The 12,189-nt window shown below is 46.8% G+C and overlaps 1 protein-coding gene across 3 annotated transcripts in view; it reads left to right on the top strand.

Moving 5' to 3' along the window:
• The window catches only part of KIF26B (kinesin family member 26B), a 500,555-nt gene that overhangs the window by 389,147 nt on the left and 99,219 nt on the right, over positions 1-12,189 (top strand). The window lies entirely within an intron of this gene.

Raw genomic sequence — 12,189 nt, 5'->3', positions numbered from 1 at the left:
TAAAAGCCTGGGGGGGACTTCCCTGGTGGCGCAGTGGTTAAGAATCCACCTGCCAATGCAGGAGACATGGGTTCGATCCCTGGTCCGGGAAGATCCCCATGCCGCGGAACAACTAAGCCCATGCACCACAACTACTGAGCCTGTACTCTAGAGCCCGCGAGCCACAACTACTGAGCCTGCGTGCCTAGAGCCCATGCTCTGCAACAAGAGAAGCCACCGCAATGAGAAGCACGTGCACCACAATGAAGAGTAGCCCGCACTTGCCACAATTAGAGAAAGCCCGCGTACAACAACGAAGACCCAATGCAGCCAAAAATAAATAAATAAAATAAATTTATATTAAAAAAAAAAGAAACTATGGGGGAAAAAAGCTACAGAACAAATAAGTATAAATGAAAGATTTGGGCTACTTTTAGGAGAAAGTTCCTTAACCTATTGATCCTTCCTTAGGTTAGCACTTATCATTTCACTTTAGAACTTTTCCTCAAGGAGAAATATGGAATAGAATCAGAAGCTACTTTTATTTTGACAGCACAAAAACATTCTTTCTTTAGCTCCCAGAGTCTTTAAAACTAATAAGACTGTCATTTGCCTTGGATTTAGCATTCACACAATCGTGTCTTTGATCCACAATGGAGTTTGAAGGAAAGATTCCATGAGGATGAAGCCAACATACCTCCTGAGCAGTGGTTCTCCAAGTGTGAGGCCCAGACCAGCAGCAGCAGCAGGAGCTTGCTAGAAATGCAGATTCTCAGGCCCGCCCCTGTGTTTCAACAAGTAGTTTAAGTTTGAGTAGTTTCCTGTTTTTTTTTTAATTTCTTTTGAGTATCCTCCTTATTTATTTATTTTTTAAAATCAATTTCGTTTACTATTTTTTTTTATTTGCTTGTGCCGGATCTTCGTTGCGGCAGGTGGGCTCCTTAGTTGCCGCTCACCTGCTCCTTAGTTGTGGCATGTGAACTCTTAGTTGCGGCACGCATGTGGGATCTAGTTCCCTGACCAGGGATCGAACCCAGGCCCCCTGCATTGGGAGCTCGTAGTCTTAACCACTGTGCCACCAGGGAAGTCTCTAGTTTGCTGTTTGTAAGTAAGAAAACATGAGCTTCACCTTGCATGCTTATATGAAATCAATTCCTGGGAATGTGGTTACTGAAAACAAAAATGTGACAAGGGAGACCGTAGCTGGTGGCCAATTGCCTCATACAAGTTTATAAAGAAATGAATCTGTGTTGTGTCCCTTGTGTGATTGATTGATAGAAACCCAGTCACTGACTGGGAGCTTGAATCAACTGCAGGACAGAGTAATAATGTCCAATAGGTGAGCTAATACGTGATCCCGAGGGTGGAGGAGCCAAGGCTGCGGATTCTCCTCTACTAGGGAGAAAAGAGATGTTCTTTTCTGTCAGGTAGTTCCCTAACTACCACTGACATAGTCTGTTCCATGGTAGGACAGAGCAGTCTACGTCCTGTGGATTTATGTACAACTACCGTACAACAAGTGTTCTCTTCTTGAGAGTTCTGAAGCAGATCTGTCTCGCTCTTCCCTTGAATGTAAATGTTTTGGCATACTTTGCTTTCCTAGGTAAGGAGTGTGCCTTCCTCACTGGCATTTTAATAAATATTTATTTGTTGGTTGACTGGTTCATTATTCTCCTTGTCAGGTAACGTGGCTGCTTCTAGCACCAAGTTCACACGCATACAGTAGCCTCCTAACTCTGCACAGAGTTGTGATCTACACAAGCCCCACAGTAGACTCATTGACAAGTGGTCAGCACTTCTAAAATGCTATGCTATTAAAGTGCTAGTTGCATAAACGCTCTCTTCCTTAACTTTTGTAACAGCCCACAGTGGAAGAAAGTTGGTGGTGGTGTTAGCACTGGTTTACAGATGGAGAAATCGTGACTGCAGAGCTGTTGTTCTATTGCAGAGTGATGGGAACCTCCCAGTTACTTTCCTTCTCTGTCCTTCAATGGCTCCCCGTTGTCCCAGTTAAGTACAAAGTTTTTAGTTTGGAAAGGAAGTCTCTCCACAATCTGACATCCACCTATTTTTCCAGTCGAATTTCTTACCCCTCCTCCACCCTGCCCACCCTAAACAGCAACAGAGTGAAATCATAAAACAATAGTCACTGAGCCCTTACTGTGTGCCAGGCTCTTTGCCAAGAGCTTCACATGCATCAGCTCATGTAATCCTCATAAGAGCTTCCATGAGGTGTAGGCATTATTACCACCTCCACTTTATAGATGAGGAAACCGAGGCACAGAGAAGATGAGACACTTGACTCAAGGCCCCATAGCTACTTGCAGGTTCCAACACACCAGTCAGCCTCTGCCCACACGCTCCCTCTGCCTGGGTGCCCGCGCCCTGCCTTAGGTGCCTAGCTGACCCTGACTCCTCTTCCAAGGCTCATGGATTATCATCTTCCGGAAGCCTTTCCTGGCCCTGCTCCCCTAGTGGAAATGTCCCCTCCCACTGGATCCTCATGGTTTCCCAGGACAAAGCTCTTCTGTACCACCTGGTACACTTTTTATCTCACCTGATACACTAAGCCCTTTGAAGACAACAGCTGGTTTTTAAGCTCTGTAACCACAGAGCCTGGCATGGTACCTGGCTCAGACTGAGACGTGCTCAACAGATGCTGAAGGAATGAATGGATGGAGGCTTTCTGATTCCTGCTCTGGGTGTTTACCCACTAGACTAGTTGGGGAGTGGCCAGGAGTCTGGGAGAGTCACTGGTCATTGCTTTGTCCAGTCCGTGTCTCTTGGGCAGATTTCTTCAAGCCTGAGGTTTCTAAGTCCAAACAAGATGAACTGTGCACCATGATCTGTTGAGGGGACAGCAGCTCAGGCTCTTTGGAAATACAAAGAGGGCAGTTTGTGTTCACCTAGAAGGCCTAAAACAGCCCTATGTAAGCTGGAGCCCAGGAACAAAGTTCCCTCATGGGGATACCTCCCAGTAACAGAGCCCTGTGGCGGTGTCCATTCTACGGAGCCATGGTCAAGCTCCCCCATGCATTCTGGTCTTTGAGGAAAAGCTGATTCCACACGATGCAAAAGGACCTGTGGAGGGTATTTGTGGGACCTAAGTGAAATTCACTTTCATAGTTTGGCAGGCTGTAGCTTCAGACCATCCATCCCAGCACATGATAAATGCTTCTGACGTTTGCTTCAGACACAGCATGCTAGGACGGCTTTTCAATTCTCAAATGCAGGAGTGCACCTTATTGATCAAGTGTCTTTCATTAAAGGTTGCTGAAGCCCCTCAGCCACAGGAGTAATGCACCCCCCCCAGGCTCTCTCCCCAGGCCCAGCCTTCTGGGCAAGGAGGATTACTGTTGTTGGATTATGGGTATATACCTGAATTTGTTGGGGCTTTTTTTTCAATTCTTACCATAAGCACGCTGGAGAAGACTGCAATTAGGTAAATCTCACATTTACTTGGTACTTCTCTCCCTAAACTCCATCTGATTCTTCATACACACATTTTAAGAAAATAAAGAAAGCATGTCCTCCAAATAATCCTCCATATTAGAATTTACCATTCTGCTTTGAACCTGTGTCCTGCTGCCAGCGAGGGCTTCCCTGCCAAGGTAGAGCCAGTTAAGGGAATTAGAGGGGGTCAGTGGTTTGCCTCTGGGCAGAGGTGGCAGGAGATTTTCATTAGCATTTGCTCCTTTGCCCCCCACTGGGCTTCAATCACCCCCTCCTCTTATCAGCATGTCCTTCACCTCCAGGGGCTGTCCAGGTTTATCAGATCCCATCGAGTTCTTCCAACAAGAAGGCAGCATGAGCTTGGGGCTCTTTGGAGCTAAGCTGAGAATTCAAGTTGCTTTGGTTCTAAGCCTAAAACCTGAAAATAAAGTAATCTGAAATGGAAATGCCACCTTCTCCCTTTTCTGTTATACGTAGTCCTGACTTTCTCCACCCTCCCACCTCCACCTGTGCCTCCCTTGCTCAGCCCTGGCCTGGGCTCTGTGCATAATGTGCGTTTCATACGTGTTCAGTGGAATTGGACAGATGCACTTCTGAGTAGGGAGGCCTTTCGGAGGAACTCACAGCGAAAAGCATTGGAGTAATTGTGGCTAGTGTTGCTGTGATTGAACTTTCTTCATATTTTTATTGAATGAGAATGAAAGTCTCTAAGACTTATTAAGGGTCCAGGGTTTGGGGACCGAGGTACTGGCGTCACATCTTCCTCCCGCTTCCTTCCTCCCTCTCCTTCCCCTCTTTTAGCGTGAGAAGGTCAAGAGAATGTGGAGTTGGGCATGGCAATCCACTGAGTACGTCAGGCTTCGATGAGAGTTACATTTACCCTGAATGTCAGCTAAGACTGTTCCAGATTTCAACCTCTTGGCCCTAAAGATCCCTCAGGTGCTTTTTCTCACAAGGACAAGTCCCTCCTTCTTCTCTTTCCTAGAACTAGGGCTGCAGATTTGCAGGCTGGAGAAACAGCCCACTCCTGGAGTGTGCATTCATGCCCATGGCTTTTCCAGGAGGGGACTTTTCCAGGAGGGGACTCGGTCCCCTGCATCGACCCCGACCTCCCCTGGGGGCCTGGAGAAGGACGTCTTCTCTCCCAACACCAAGCATGCAGTCCTGTGGGCCTGGAAAAACCTCAGTGCTGAGCTTGAGGGGGTTCTGTGCTGGCTTACCTGACATCTGTCCCCAGGGAGCACTGAGAACCCGGGCTAATGCTGGCACCCCTAGGTTCTACTCAGGTCTCATCCATACAGAGTGCTGCCAGGAATAAAATTATCATCCCCTGAGAGATGCACATATGTAACGGAACTTGGGAGCAGCATGAACAGTGTTCCTAAATGACAGTTTTATAAAGAAAATGGACTGAAGTGATGAATGCCAGAAAAATACACAGCTAATTATTAGATGATCACAGCTGTTGCCTTTTTTATTTAGATAACTACGCTGTTTATTATGGTGCTTTACTAAATTCCATGGTGGACCTGGTAGCTAGTATTTCTGGATAGTCCCCTGACAGGGTGATTTGACTTATTTTCAGAGTTCTGGGTGTTATTTATCTAGGTCAAAGGCCAGAAGCAGTGGGATAGTGAAATTCCTGGGACCAAGGAGAACCCAGTAATGAGGGACAGAAGACACTAAATCAAGTGTCAGGTTAGCAAGCTGAAGTCTTCATATTTATAATAAACTGGGCTGCAGAAAAGAAAAACAGCTTTCCCTTGGCCCTGTTGGTGGCCAAGCTGAACAGCATCTTTGGTGACAGACGAGCTGGCATCAGCAGAGGCAGCATTTCTTGAATGCTCATGATTAACAACAGCTCTATTAGTTAGCTCTCCAGTCGTAACCCATGAGTGAGCTTTACGGTAAATGGGCCCTTTATTAACTTATTAGTGCCCAAATCCAAAATGAGTCCACTTGAAAGAATTCTAGTTTAAGGAGTGCCCATTGCTGCTTTTCTCAAAAATTTCTTCTCTGATCTTTTATCTTTTGAATGAGTATCTCCAAAGATAAAATAACCACAATCACCAGAAACTAACCACAATAGTTTTCCTACCCAGTATTCAGAAAAATCTCCATTTGTCACTTACCCAGGATTTACCAAAAATCAGGCATCAGAGAGAGTGGGTGGCAGTTGGAAGACCTAAGCTAACTTTGTGTCTATACAGATTGGGCGGCCTCGGGCAAGCCTTGGAGCCTCAGCTCTGTAGTGTATGGTGGGATGATGCTTTCTCTCTGTAGCTCTCTCTTATGGACACAAACGATTAAGAATCTAGTGACTAGGTCTTCTGAACTCCCAGGTCAAATGTGGTTAAAGGGAGAGCTGGGAGAGCAGAGATCATCGGCTAGATTCCTGAGGACACCGTACAGTGCTGTCATGAATGAGGGCTCAGTGTGATGGTAACTATTATTTATTGAGGACCTACTATGTGCCAAGTACTTAGCATGATTATTTGCTTATAAAGCACTCCAGATAGGGGCTATTATCTCCATTTTATTGTTGAGGAAACTATTAAAATAATATGTTGCTAGTCACACAGCTCGTAAGAGCCGGGACATCCTGACTTCAAAGTTCATGATCTTTCTAGATGTGGCTTGCGGGAGATTAAGTCACTTGTCCACAGATGCACATCAGTAAAAGGTACAACCAGAACTCAAACCCAGGCAGTGGGTCTCCAGAGCATGTGCTCCGAAGCTCCAGGCAGTGCTCCACGTGGTCAGAGGCAGGACACGCAGACAGTGGGCGTTCTTAATATTGGAGAGGGTCAGAATCCCACATCCCACTTGACAGAGGATGCCTGTGTCTTAGGATGTAGCTTTTTTTTTTTTTAATATGTATTTATTTATTTATTCGGCTGTGCCGGGTCTTAGTTGTGGCATGCGGGATCTTTTAGTTGTGGCATGCGGGCTCTTAGTTGCGGTGTGTGGGATCTAGTTCCCTGACCAGGGATCGAACCCAGGCCCCCTGCATTGGGAGCACGGAGTCTTAACCACTGGACCACCAGGGAAGTCCCAGAATGTATATTTAAACAGCTTATCCATTTAAAATAAGTATCCTAGCACTGAACTAAGAGATGGGCCTTTTCTAACAGGCTGCTGTCAGAGTCTCAGTCCTTGCTGACAGACTAGCCCCTGAAATGTGCCCATCTCCCTCCTCGAATCCTGGCCAGCTTTTTTCCCAGCCTGCTAATTGGCATAAGGGGCCCGGCTCCCAAAGGCTACCCGGCCATGAGCCTCACGGGAAGGGCTTGTCCCCTGGCTTCGTTCTCCCTCCCTCCAGCACTGTGGTCCCCTGATGGCTGCCTGATGACAGATGCTGGTGATGGAGGGCGTCAGGGAATCCCCCATCCCCACTCCCCGAAGCACTTCTTCGCTGAGCACCTCTCATTACGGCCCCATTTCTGGTCTCGCACGTGTTCTCCCACACTTAGCTCTATTATGCCACCACTTGTCTCCTTTCCCAGCCTGGCTGTGAATAATGTAAATCTTTCCTCTTGATAGCATCGCTGCTCATTATTTTCTGTCTGGCACCACAAGAGCTTACCCACTGGTACCTCTGAGAAGCCAGCCACCCACAGTGCAAGGACAGTCCCCCCCACCCCATCTCTGTAAAGGTGGTTCAGTGCGGGCCCAGCCCCAGGTGGGAGAGGTTCAAGCCCTGCTGGCTTTGGTGGGAGGACAGCACTCTTTCTTTGGCTCCGACCCAGAACACTCTCTGTAGGAGGAGTGGGTCAGGGGCCACTGCCCTTTCACCTTTGCCAGGCAACTGGCTTTGGACAGGTCACTTGAGTACCCTCTACTGAGCGATTGATTTTATCAACACAGGGCAGGTGCTGCCCCCAAACAGGCCCGGAGTGCCCTCAGCCTCCTAAAGTCTGCCCTCTGCCCCCCAAACTCAGCACTGGTTCCAACTGCTCTGGACCTCCAGGTGAAGATAGCCCATGGTCTTCGAATATGTCATGTAGGATTATTACTGTGGTTTTATGCAAAGAAATACACTCCAATTTTGTTCTGTAACTAACAACTCAACTGTGCCTAGAATCTCTGGAGTCCCTCAGTGTGACCCTGTGATTCTGTAACGGTAACGATGTTTCGATGGAATAATGACTTTGTAACCTAATGTTTAAAAGCTCCCTCTGTAAATGTAGGAAGCACAACCTGCTTGGTTCTCCCTAGACTTCCCAGTATCGGAGTTATTTGAGACCTCCAAGATTATTACTATTTGGAATTTGATTCCATGGTCTCCTTAAAAACTTCTGGAAGCTTTCAGGCACATGAAATCATCAAGATCTTCCTTTAGAAAAAGTCATTTCAGATTATTTCTAGAAATTTTACCAGAAAAGTGTTTAAACTTTCTCCTGTTCTAAAACCCAATTTTAATTTCTTTCTTTACAAAACATCTTTGCCTGTCTGTCATATCAGGTTAAGCAAGCACATTTGGCAAATCAAAAGGGGGGGAAGAAAGTCATATTTGTGGCTTTCAGTGTGCCAGTGGTGGATTAGCAATAGAATCTTACATTATATTATAAGGAGGAAACCACTCTTTAAATAATGGCTGGAAAATCACACCCTTAATCCCTTGCAGTGTGTTTTAGAAATTGGCACTATTGGAAAAATCTCTTACAATAGATTTGTCAGAATGTCCTAAGCATAGAAGAATATGGAAGGTTGCTGAATTTCTTGGTAGATCAGAAAAGCAAGTGTGTTGAGAAGAATACATATTGAGAAGTATATACTGTTTAAGATTCCTGTCTCTTCAGTCATCTTACTTGGAATGGTTGGAGAATTTTCCTGAAGTGGCTAATGTACCATAAGTAGACAATGTGAGTACATCTATCACGTGTGATCAAGACAGAAAAGAAAGGAATAAAATAAGGTAAATACCTCATTTAGCTTTTAGAGCCTCAGATCAAATTCTACATGGATCACTCACCTTTACAGAAGATGTAAGTAGACTGTATATTCTTTAATTTAGGCGGTGGGGGAGGAAGAAGGAGGATATTTTATTCTTTGTCTCTCTTGTCACTGTGGATGTGTATGTTCATTAAATATTTTTTTTCCTTTAATTAAAAAAATTAAGCCTTGGAGAAAGGCTTCTAATGCCATTAATTTGATGTAGAAAGTCTACTTTATACTAGTTGGTTTGAAGAATATGAATTCATTCTTTTTTTCCTCCCTTCCTTTTTTCTTTGAAGAATGATATTTTACATTTGTATGTTGCTCTAGAGTCCGTCTTTCTTTCTTTATTTCTTCACACCTGTCCTGCAAGGGAGGTGACACAACTGGCCCACTTTAGGGGTAAGGAAACCAAGGCTCTTGCCTTAGATGAAGAGCCACACCACGGTGGTGATGTTTGGATAAGAACCCAGTCTCCTGGCTCCTAGTTCACGGCAGGCAGTGCCCATCGCACCTGGAACCTGTAAGAAAGGAGATGTACTTTAGGTACAATGGACCCTTTTGTTATCCCTCCATGTTTTTCCCTCGAGAGCTGAATCCCATCCAAACATACACAGAAACCAAGGAAGGCTTCCTGGGCTGTGCTGAGGGCAGCGTGGCACTGCCTCAGCCTTCCCCGTTGCTGTCATCAGGCAGGGCGGGACGTCAACTCAGTCTCTCACCTGGGCTTCGCTCTCACTCATCTGAGGCTAAATCGCCCTTGAGAGATGGGACGGTGGATATTGACATGGCTTACGTTCATCACCGGGAGTCTCAGTGTCACCACTGCTGCCACTCTGCCTCAGCGAGAGGGACACAGGACTCTGGACTGAGTCGCCAGTGCTCCCTGGCTCTGCAGCTTGGCTGTTCTGTCTCAGGAGATGGCTCCTTCGGGTCTGGAATCCCTTCTGATGGTCTCACCCGCCCTACTTGCCCCACCATCCTTCCTGCTGGCAGATTTTGGTGAACCCATCTCACATGCCTCTGTGTGCCTTGGAGAACCATTTCCAGATATGTTTTAGGAACTTAAGAGTAGATGTGGAAGGTAAAGATAATTCTGATACTGAGGATTGCTGTGTCCTCTCTGTGTCCCACTACCCCACCATCGTCTATAGTCTTTCTCTGACTGGTGAGGGACCCTTCAGATGGTCAGATTTGCCCCCAGCCCTCCTGGGCCATAGAGTCTGAAGAGAGCCTGCGGCCGGACAGCTTGGGGGTAGAGAGATAGGCAGTGAGGGGCCTCCCTGGTCCTCACCGTGCGCTTGTGCACTGAGCCTCGGGATGGGGGGCGTTGGGGGGGAGGGAGTCTGGGTGACCACGGGGGCGGATCTGCCTGTCAGTGGGCTGCCCCGGAGGCTGTGGCAGTCGGCGCTGCTTCATGTTGATGGAGAGTCTGTCCAGTTCAGGCGCAAAGCTCTGCGAGTCTCACATATCCGCTCTCCATCAGTCCTGCCAGGCCGTCCAGTAGGAGGCGCTGGAATGCTTAATGAGCAAGACAGGAAGACAAGTGCTGCCTGGAGCAACAGCTGTGTGCCACCAGCCACTGAATAATTAGATAACTGCGCCAAAGCGGGGTCTCAACCAGGGAGAGCCTTGGTAGGTGAGGTGCTAAGCTAGTCCCAGAGAGTCAGGGCATCAGGCCCACACTCCCCCACTTTGGGCCTTTCTAGCTCCTCTGCCGCTGGGCCTAAAATAGTGACCCTTGACCCTGAGAGCTGGGGAGAAGGCTATGCATGTTGACAGCTGTGGGTACCCTCTACCCAGGGCAGCAGTCAGAGGCAGGGTTGACGTACATGTTGCCAAGAACCTACCAGTGTTTGCAACAAAAGCACAAACTGCTGGCAAGAAGTCAGGAGACTTTCTTGATCACAAGTGGTATCTCCTAAGCACTTTAATTACAGAGGATTAGCAGGAAGTGGAGTGCTGGGCTCAAGGAATAATGACACAAAGAAACGAAGCAGAGAAACCCAATTTCCTTCCTTTAAGGGGAAAAAAATTATCCATTTATTTAAATGAATTACAAAGGAGAGAATGGAGTGTGGCATTTCCCTCAGCCCAGAATTCAATGGATTTTTTAAAGAGCTGCGTATCTCCTTGGTCAGAACAGAAGCTGGGATCTGCAGCCTGTCTGCAGAAATTGAACTGCAGGCTCGGAACTTCATTAAGATTCAGGAGCCTTCCCCCTGGACAAATGACTCAGTGATCCAGCCCCTTCTCTCCTGCTTCTCCTTGCGGGCCCTTGCCTGGCTTAGCTCACATTTTACATTCAGCACCTCTAGTTACCCAGAAATTGCATGCAAAATTGTGAAATAGAAAAGCAGTGGGCCATGTGACTCCATCAGTTCTGCCTGGGGTTGCATCATCCTTGACTTGTAGTGTTCAGGGGCTGGGCTAGGAGGTTTGCTTACAGAAAGACCAGAGGCCCCAGACACCTACCAAAAGCTGCAGTTTGAATACATGCTCTTAGCACACCTGCTGTGTAAGTGGGGCAAATCTATAGAAATGAATGGAACTGAAATAAGATTGGAGATATTCATGGTGAACAAGAAAATTGCCAGAATGGAATGTAGACAGAAGTGATGGTTACTGTCATATACACAGTGACTATGCGTGAGACTTGACGGGTTTTACCAACAGGAGCCTTTTAAGGCCCAGCGCTTAATACCCAGCTCCATCTGCAGTGATTCCCCCATGGCATCCTGTTTGTGAGTCCAGGGCAAGGAGTTCTAAAACCTTATCATTCACACTGTGATTGGAAAATGCTAGGATATCGTGATTCAGACTGTGGCAATACAGGAAGGAGGAGGAGGAGGAGAAACAGGAATCAGGCACCCACCCTGTGCTCAGTACTTCACATGTCAATTCATTTCATTCCCACAACAGTCCCATGAGATAGGTGGTGTTGTCCCTAATATACAGGTGAGAAAACTGAGGCTCCGAGAAGTTTGACTATGTATAGGAGGCAATACTTGGCATAATGGAAAAAGTATGGGTTTTGGAGTCAGAGGTGGGATCAGAGCCTAGCCTTACCACCCGCAATTTCTGTAGCATCTGTTTTCTCATCTATAAAATCTGGATGCCTATGCACTGGCCTGTTGGGAGGATTAAATAAGATACCATAGATAACAGCACAGCCGTAGCACACCATAGACCCTCAGGAAAAGGCAGGTACCATTGTATGACCTCAGAGAGAAAACCAAGAGTTGCACCTTGAGGGGTCAGCCTCATCCCAACCTTCCACCATGACCCCGGCCTCCGGATCCACACCTGAGTACTATTCTTAAGTGATGAGAACAAGCCCATCTGGGACACAGTACGGGCCCAGCTGATGAGCCCAGTGCCCTAGGAATTCTTTACCTTTCAGCTTTGCCCACTGCAGATGAGTTCCCATGCCTCAGCAGACACGGCTGAGATAAGCAGGAGAATGACCTCACTCGGTATGCACAGTGTAGATTATTCTCTGAGCACTTCTGTATGTTTGAAATCCTTTATGTAAAATTTTACAATCCCTTTCCCCAAAATTGCATGACTGAGATTTCATCAGGCCTGAACATTGATTAGACGAAGAGGGCATGACACAGAGAGGAATTTAAAAATAACCCTGAATATAGCATCAGGATTTGCCACAGTGTATTACAAAAATCTCCTGTCTCTGTATCTGTGTGCCCTGCTACTCTGTGTATTATGTGTCCTTTGCATCCCCAGGGCCTAGCTCAGTGCCTGGCTCATAGAGTAGGTGAAGTAGTAACACAGTAACAAAGAGCTGGTAAGGGAGCAAAT

This window comes from Balaenoptera physalus, assembly GCF_965194825.1.
Source record: "Balaenoptera physalus genome assembly, chromosome: 1".
In the NCBI taxonomy this organism is placed as follows: domain Eukaryota; kingdom Metazoa; phylum Chordata; class Mammalia; order Artiodactyla; family Balaenopteridae; genus Balaenoptera; species Balaenoptera physalus.
Note: the sequence above shows the minus strand (reverse complement) of the source record. Positions and strands in the feature narration are given on the sequence as shown.